Here is a 7,778-nt window from a genome sequence, read left to right as displayed (position 1 = left end):
GGACACAGGTTTGTAAACAGTCACAATATTTCTTATGAACGGAAACAATATCAAGATTAAGACTTAAACAAATTCTTAATACGGCCGCGTCTAGCAAAAATATACCAACAATATCAAGTCATTTAATAAAGAAAACATAACAATGTATATACAAAGTTATATCTCCTTACGCACATTATTCATGCTACAGTGACCTATTCTGATGTAAGACACGTGTAACATGCTACCTTGGTGACTCATGCAGTCCCGTGAATACCCAAAACCAGAGAAACTTTTTAGTTCCTTGACTGAGGTTCCATACAAAGAATAAACCCTGAAACACCCTGAAAATGTGAAAAAATATCTAGCAGCTAAAGGAGCAGAAAATGCATGAATTACTCATGTATCACAACTGTGTGCTGATAGATTTTATAAAATTACAGAGTTACTTTTAAACAGACAAGACTTCATATAATTATGTAACATATATGCATAGGAATCACAATGTTTTATTTTCTTTGGTGTATAGTACAAGCTCATTGCCATTTTACGTTTGTTTTGTTCTTTATTAAAATGAAGGTCTTTGTTATTATATTGTAATATATACACTAGGCGCATCATGATTACTTGAATAACCGGTTATAGTTTGATTCGAAACTAGCCGGTTCAGAATTTTCTTGACCGCTAATCGAAACCGTTATTGTCATTATTATTTTATATCCAGTTTTACTTATACCGTCACACGTGCTATGAGTCGAAATTCCATTGTAGTCCAAGATCGCTCGCTTGGCCACCATTTCACATGTGGCAAATAGTAGATACCAAAGTTTAGAAGTTTAGGTGCTTTACAGCACTCAAGGAAATACCTAAACAGAGCATGCGCGAGGACTTTCTGTCTGGTTCTAAACATTATGAGCTGAGGCGGTTATCTTAATATGGCAGCTTGTCTGAAATATTTCATGTATTCTGAAATATAAGTCTGATTTAATAATATATTTGCCATTTCATACACGAGTAAATAATTGATATCAGCATAAAGAAAAATGTTGGTTTAATTCATTCAGTAATCTCTGACAGATCCACAACTTAACACCGACAGTTTTTACTGCGTAGACTAAGTCAGCGGTTTTCAATCTGTGGCTCCCTCCAGATGGTAGGTGGAAAGGCTGCATAATTACAGAAAGGAAGCGAGAGAATAATATATAGATGCCACTGTGGTCCACCTAGAGGAGAAAAAAAATATCAGGTCAGGTGGTGTGCGAACAGAAACGTTTGAAAATCATTCCTGTAAATTAGATCAGTTAATATGTTAGGAATCGGTTCAAACATAGCGAGTAACCGGTTATAAAAATTTCAAACCGTGACACCCCTGGTTTTAACCTTGAATATATATATATATATGACCCATTAGGCCATGCCCCGGGTCATCAGGGTTTTTTCGTCCATTTCTTACTTTATTTCTTATTAACAAGGATTTTCTCCCGAGTGCCCTGGATTTGGCGATTGTTATTACCCCAGTGCCCCGTAAAACTACGATGCGCCCAGGGGCGTACCGTATATGAGTTTACAGGATACCCCGGGGCGTTGCATAACAGGTCGTAGATTGCTGTAGTCAACATTTTGTTTTCAGTTTTAACCTTTTCTATCAATTTTAAGCAAGGAATATGGCGAGGTGACCCGTTTAGGCTTATTACGTGTCCTCCAGTGGGTTGGGGATAAGTTTACGGATATAAAACGCTAAAATCCGAGCTTAAATTCTCCGTATTGGACAGAGTGCAGATAGTCAATTGTGTGGCTTTGCACTAAGAATACAACAACAACAACAACAGCGGCTTTCTGGATGAAGTGTTTTCTATATCGTTTTCAAAAATTAAATCAGTCTCAGCCTCAACATCTGTTTGGTTAATTCCCTGGTATGTATAAGCAACTACTGATAACATAAATGACGTTGTAAGGCCAAATAGTGAATTTAATGTAATTAGTATTGAAATTATGTGTCTGGAACTAATCTTAATGGAAATACGTCTTTTGGGGCATGGACAGGGTCGTGGTGCAGTGGGCGATGGTATGATTCGCTTAGGCGTGTTAGTAGCAATAATTTTGGACTTAAATCGTTAGAAAATTTGGCATAAACGTAGAATAATCAAGTTAAACTAACGTTTAACCTGGAAACGTGAGATTTCGTCTCGTCTCTATGTACAAAAATTCTTGCTTTAAATCAAGCTATTGGCAGTACCCTTTCGCATACATTTAAAATTTTGGAGCCACCTTACATTTAGATTAAAATGTTTCAAGATACTTTGGCTTGTGAAGTCTGGAATAATGTACAGTGAGTAAGGCCGAATAGTCATACTCTTCCACTTAACTTCGTCTTTATTATATTAACATGTTTTAACCACTTGCCACCATACAGTAGTGTGTTGTCAGTCACTCAGTAGGCACTAAAATGACGTCACATAAGGGACGCTTAACGTTGCAATTTGTGCTGTTGTGACGTCAGTAAAACGTGCGCATGAGATGAATCACAAGAAGAATTTTGCACTCTGTAGGCTACAAAAACAGCATGACATGAACTTCAAAATCAAGAAATAAATCGTAATTTTGGTTTTATTTACTCTTAAAACAGAACACTTTCAGGGACCATGCGGAAGTATATCTAGTTATATTTGTTGCATAATCTTTTTGCAGTGAATATCTTTTTCGAAGAAGCTGCCTTTATGATTTTTTTTACATTTTGTACTAGAAGTAATGGATGTTTCTGGCCCGGCATGGCCAAGTGGTTAGGGCGCTCGACTCGCAATCTGCGGGTTCGAATCCCCGTCACACCAAACATGCTCGCCCCTTCAGCCGTGGGGGCGTTAAAATGTGACGGTCAATCCCACTATTCGTTGGTAAAAGAGTAACCCAAGAGTTGGCGGTGGGTGGTGATGACTAGCTGCCTTCCCTCTAGTCTTACACTGCTAAATTAGGGACGGCTAGCATAGATAGCCCTCATGTAGTTTTGCGCGAAATTCAAAACAAACAAACAAATGAATGTTTCTTTGGAAATGTTATATTCATGTCATTGGAGCGTTTGTTTAATTACGCTATTTTTGCACTATAAACACATCTTTACGCGAACCTTTGGGTTTGAGATTAATTAACATTAGATCTTGTATAGACCCTTTACTTCCCATTTTGGATTCTAAATGATGTGAAATTTGTTACAAAAACGTTGTGAATAATAACACCCTCCAATGGAAGGATTTTTTTCTGTAAATGTGATATCCTTAGGACACTGTCCCTCCAAATCAAATGCACTAGTCGATTAGAAATGTATTTAAACAACATAAATTCAATATAATTATAGTTGTTATTTACGGCATTATCATTATCATTATTCTGTACGAAATTTAAAATAAGGGAAAAAACATAATTCTGGTGTAAACGATGTTATCATTATCCCTTGAAGTTAGTTTTCTTACAGAAATAAGGTGTTTCTTTAAAAAACTTAAATACAGGGTGAAACAGGAATTACTAGCCAGTAATAGATGAACATTAGATTACTGTAACATGTGGAATACTCAGTGCTTTGTACACTATACCACTGGTGTCGTTAGGGAGCCAACCCCTATATTATGTATGAAGTGAAGGAGTAAGTAAAAAAAAACACATACTAGTCATCAGAAGCTAGATATGAAGAGCTACTTAGCATAGTCTCTTTATCTCAAGTGTATATGCCACTTTTCAGCTATTTAGAGCGTCCCAAGGTCGAAAACTGGCCAATAGTCAAAACTGAAACTTCTTATTTGCATTCAACATAATATTTCTTCAACAGGCCTAGCGTCTACCTAGTTCTAGCAGCAACTATAATTTTATCATCATTTCATAGAGCAAAACAGTCTTCACAATCTTTGAATGCCTATTTTGTTATTGTTCTATTCAAAATGTATAACGTTTTAAAATACATTCTATAACCTAGTAATTCACGTACTCCATCTCATAAAAAGTAAACAAATAAGTATTAGGGAAAAATGATCACTAAATAAAAAAGCTATGTAGAGCTAGCTACCGAACTTGAAAAACGGAACCAAACAAGATAAGGATGGAAGTGGACATATCAATCGAGTCAGCCAATGATCAGATAGCAGACTAAGCTGTCTCGACTTTACATGAATAATAAAATTTTGGCTTCTTTACTGGCAAAGCAAATAGAACCAGAATTTCCAATCGTAAAATGTTACTTTATTGTAAAATATTTCATAAAAGTAGTATTCTAAAGCTAACTAAAAGAAAGGTATAATGATGAATGCTGAGATTCTATTCAACAAAGTGGGGAAGTCAGTAATGTAGGGATTTTATTCTCTATGTAAAGTCGAGACGGCTTAGTATGCTATGTGATCATTAGCCAGATCAAATTATATGTCCATTTCCATCCCTATCTTGTTTGGTTCCTTTTTCAATTTCATTTAGCGATAATTTTTAACCGCAGCATAACGACTCATAGAACAGCTCTGGGTTTGTTTGTTTTTTATTGTTTTTAGCCGCGGCATATTGGCTCATAGAATGGGCTCTGCGTTTTTGTTTTTTCAAGTACAAACTTTTAGCCCGTAGCTCCGTCATCTATTGACCGATTTGAGGTCTAACTACAGTTTTGGACTCAGGAGGTCAAACTCTTTCGATTGATGTATTAGACCATGTCCAAGGTCTCATAGGTTAGTTTACTTTAATCCTGTCTTCAAGAATTTCAAGTGTCGCTGCTATTGAGGATTATCTCTTGTTTACACTGCGTATTACTACTAATTACCTTGTGTTTTTAGGTATTTAAATATAAGTTATTGTTTGTTTGTTTTCACTTTTTATTCTTAATATGCTTTTTCTTTCTTTTCCGTAGTAAGTTTATTGATGCATAAATAATCCCACTCCAACTTTTATGTGTTACATTGAGGTATATTGTCTATGATTACTGTACAATTGTGTTGAAGAAGAAACCAAAACAATCCGAAAAGTTTGGTAAGTATTTTAAGTATATAGATAACTTTTAGCTCTCATCGCAGTTGACGTTGACTAGCTTTTATTTACAGTTAAACGTACTGCCTTTTGAATTAAGTGCTTGTTCGTGTTTACATATCTAATTGTTAATATTTTATAACGATATTGTATTGTATGGTATTGTAATTTTCTCTGTAATTAAGAACAACTTAACTTGTCTGGGATAATCAGTCACCTTATCTGATGGGAAATGAAATATTAAAAACGCTGACGACATTTTTTAAAAAAGTTAATACATCACTTTCATTGATAATAAAATACTTTTTTTTAATTATAGTTTCGCTTTGTTTTCCACGTTCAAGTAGTAGTACCTGGTGAGCAGAAATAAAATAACGGTTTTGATTTAGAACACATTATTCGTATTTATTTTCTGTACATTTTCATTGATACGCCTTTAATAAAAATCTGCATAAAATATGTTTTTGATTTATCCTAGTACAAAAGTTCAAAATATTATGGTAAAAAATTAGATTTCATATCCAGCCACCTTACCTTTAGCAACACCAATTCAAAGCTCGTGTTCTTCGGTGAGACAGCAGTAAGTCTACCGGCGTACAACGCTAAAATCGGGTTTGATTCTCCGTGGTAGACACAGCAGATAGCTCAACGTGGCTTTGCTCTAAAAAACAAACAAACAAGCAGTCAATCAACCAAAGCTCATATGGTTGAAGTATGGGGATTTTCAAGTGCAAGTGATGCCTAAATAAATAATATTGACTCCTTCTGTCGAGGGCCTGGTTGTTGGTTTGATGGTTAGGGTAATAGACTTGCAATCTGTGGGTTGTGAGCCCAAATCCCGTTACCGAATATTTTCGGCCTTGGGGGCGTTATATTGTGACGGTCAATCCCACTATTCCTTAGTAAAAATAGTCCAAGACTTGACGGTGGATGATGGTGACTAGCTACCTTTGCTTTAATCTATCACTTCAAAATGAGGGACGGCTAGCACAGATAGCTCTCAAGTAGCTTTGCGTGAAATTAAACAAACAAACACAGCTTCTGGAAGGGGTAAATTTCGACGCGAAGTTCACCTATTCCACTATTATAAAAGCGTGCAAGGAAAGAAAATTTAGCATTTTGAAGAAAAGGATACCTGTAGATTCGAACTGCATCAGTAAAGCAAATAATTTCAACAGGAAAAAAAAAAAGCTAATCCACAACCGATTACCAGTCGCACATCTAGAGTAGTGTAGAGAGTTAAACATCTTGTCATCTTAAGAACACAGTAGTCCATTCCAGGTAAAGTAAACGCCTCCCTTAGAACTGTAAATCAAACAATCCACATAGAGATACTAGAGCCGTGTTTACAAGCTTCTCTCAATGTACGTAGCCGAAAAGAAAGACTAACTGTCGAAAGCAACGTGAACGGTATCTGGCATGTGATCATGTGACAAGTGAAAGTATGTCCGGATAATTTAATATTGTCTTTCCGATGATACAACATTTAAAAGCTGTATAGTATGGTACGAAGGTTTATCTCAAGGGATTTGTGTTGACTGCAGGTTACAGTTGTAATGATAAGTTAAACATTTGGTGGGTCGAGAAGTACGTTAAGGTACCCTCTGCATACAATTTGACTAACGTGCTGACACTACTATATCTCGAAGAAATACCAACTTTGTACCGATTGGATGCTTATCTTGATCAAGACAACAAAACGCATCAAGTTACACGTCCAAGTTAACATGTCACTTACTCAGCAAGATGCAAGTACAAATGTGAAGTCATGCCATAACTCGCATAGACTTATGATGGACTTCTGTGCCTTTCCATTGCTCAGACAGGCTCTTGAAAGTCGTCCAACCACGGTTGATGAACTTTGACAAATATTTAAAGAGAAGAGGGCACAACATTGACCTCAGTGTATCAGAAGAAGCCTTCTGCAGTGGAAATTGCACTGCAGAGCAATAGTCCATAACTAGGGCAATCACGTTATCACACTATCATTGGTATAGGAAAAGGCTGAAGATCCTTTTAGTGTATTTTTATGGTGAGGAATCATCTAGTGATTATTACATAATCTATATTATAAAATAATATTACTGTTTTTTATTTCTAATGATATTCGTTAAAACATACAAAGGTTTGAGTACAACTATGGTATTAAAGTCTACCGAGATCTTTCTCAGCCAAGAAATTCAGCCTGTATATTTTTTTCGTATTTGAAACTGTGAGCAACCTCAGCTTTATGTTACACATATTTTTACAGTGTCTGTCACTGTCTTGATACCATCTGTTCAAAGAAAACGTAAAGAAGTTTTAAATTCTTGTTATTTTTATCAAGAAATCGTGATATCCTCTCAACTTGCTTATTTCAACAGATTAAAGTTTTAAACTACTTGTTAGTCATTTCTAATTTCTACTTTATTTCTTAAATCATACTTTCAACCGTACAAACTTTTAGCAACGTTAGTAAAACGTCAATCAGTATCATTTCTTTTTGACGTCATAATTCCATTTGTTTTTACATCAGAGAAATGGAACGTCTCGTTCTTCCGTTAGGTAATTTGAATGACGCGAAAGATTATCACGTGCTACAATTAGTGATCGTGACTCTCAGTGTTGATCGATGAGATAAAACTGAATGGTGATATCTTGTGACCTACTTATTCTTTTCGTGCTTCAGCTCGGTGGGATCAAACTTGCAGCTCACAATCTTCGTTATGTCGTCATTTTGAGCGTACTTACAGCTTCGATTTGAGATTCATTTCCAGAATTTATTTGTATTTAATTGATGATGCAACAACCAAGAATAAGACAAAGTACCA

The 7,778-nt window shown here is 35.7% G+C and overlaps 1 long non-coding RNA gene across 2 annotated transcripts; it reads right to left on the bottom strand.

The window, feature by feature from the left end:
• Positions 1-957: 957 nt before the first annotated feature.
• On the bottom strand, positions 958-6,803 carry LOC111086008. 2 transcript variants are annotated; one of them, XR_002610788.1, is made up of 3 exons: positions 6,707-6,803; positions 5,503-5,629; positions 958-1,202 (listed from the first exon to the last, which is right to left on the bottom strand). It is a non-coding gene; the product is annotated as an uncharacterized LOC111086008 (long non-coding RNA). The 2 variants fall into 2 exon arrangements; XR_002610787.1 differs by lacking the exon at positions 6,707-6,803 and having other exon boundaries at positions 5,503-6,695.
• Positions 6,804-7,778: the final 975 nt, after the last annotated feature.

The sequence above is a fragment of the Limulus polyphemus genome, unplaced genomic scaffold (genome assembly GCF_000517525.1).
Source record: "Limulus polyphemus unplaced genomic scaffold, Limulus_polyphemus-2.1.2 Scaffold776, whole genome shotgun sequence".
Lineage (NCBI taxonomy): Eukaryota > Metazoa > Arthropoda > Merostomata > Xiphosura > Limulidae > Limulus > Limulus polyphemus.
Note: the sequence above shows the minus strand (reverse complement) of the source record. Positions and strands in the feature narration are given on the sequence as shown.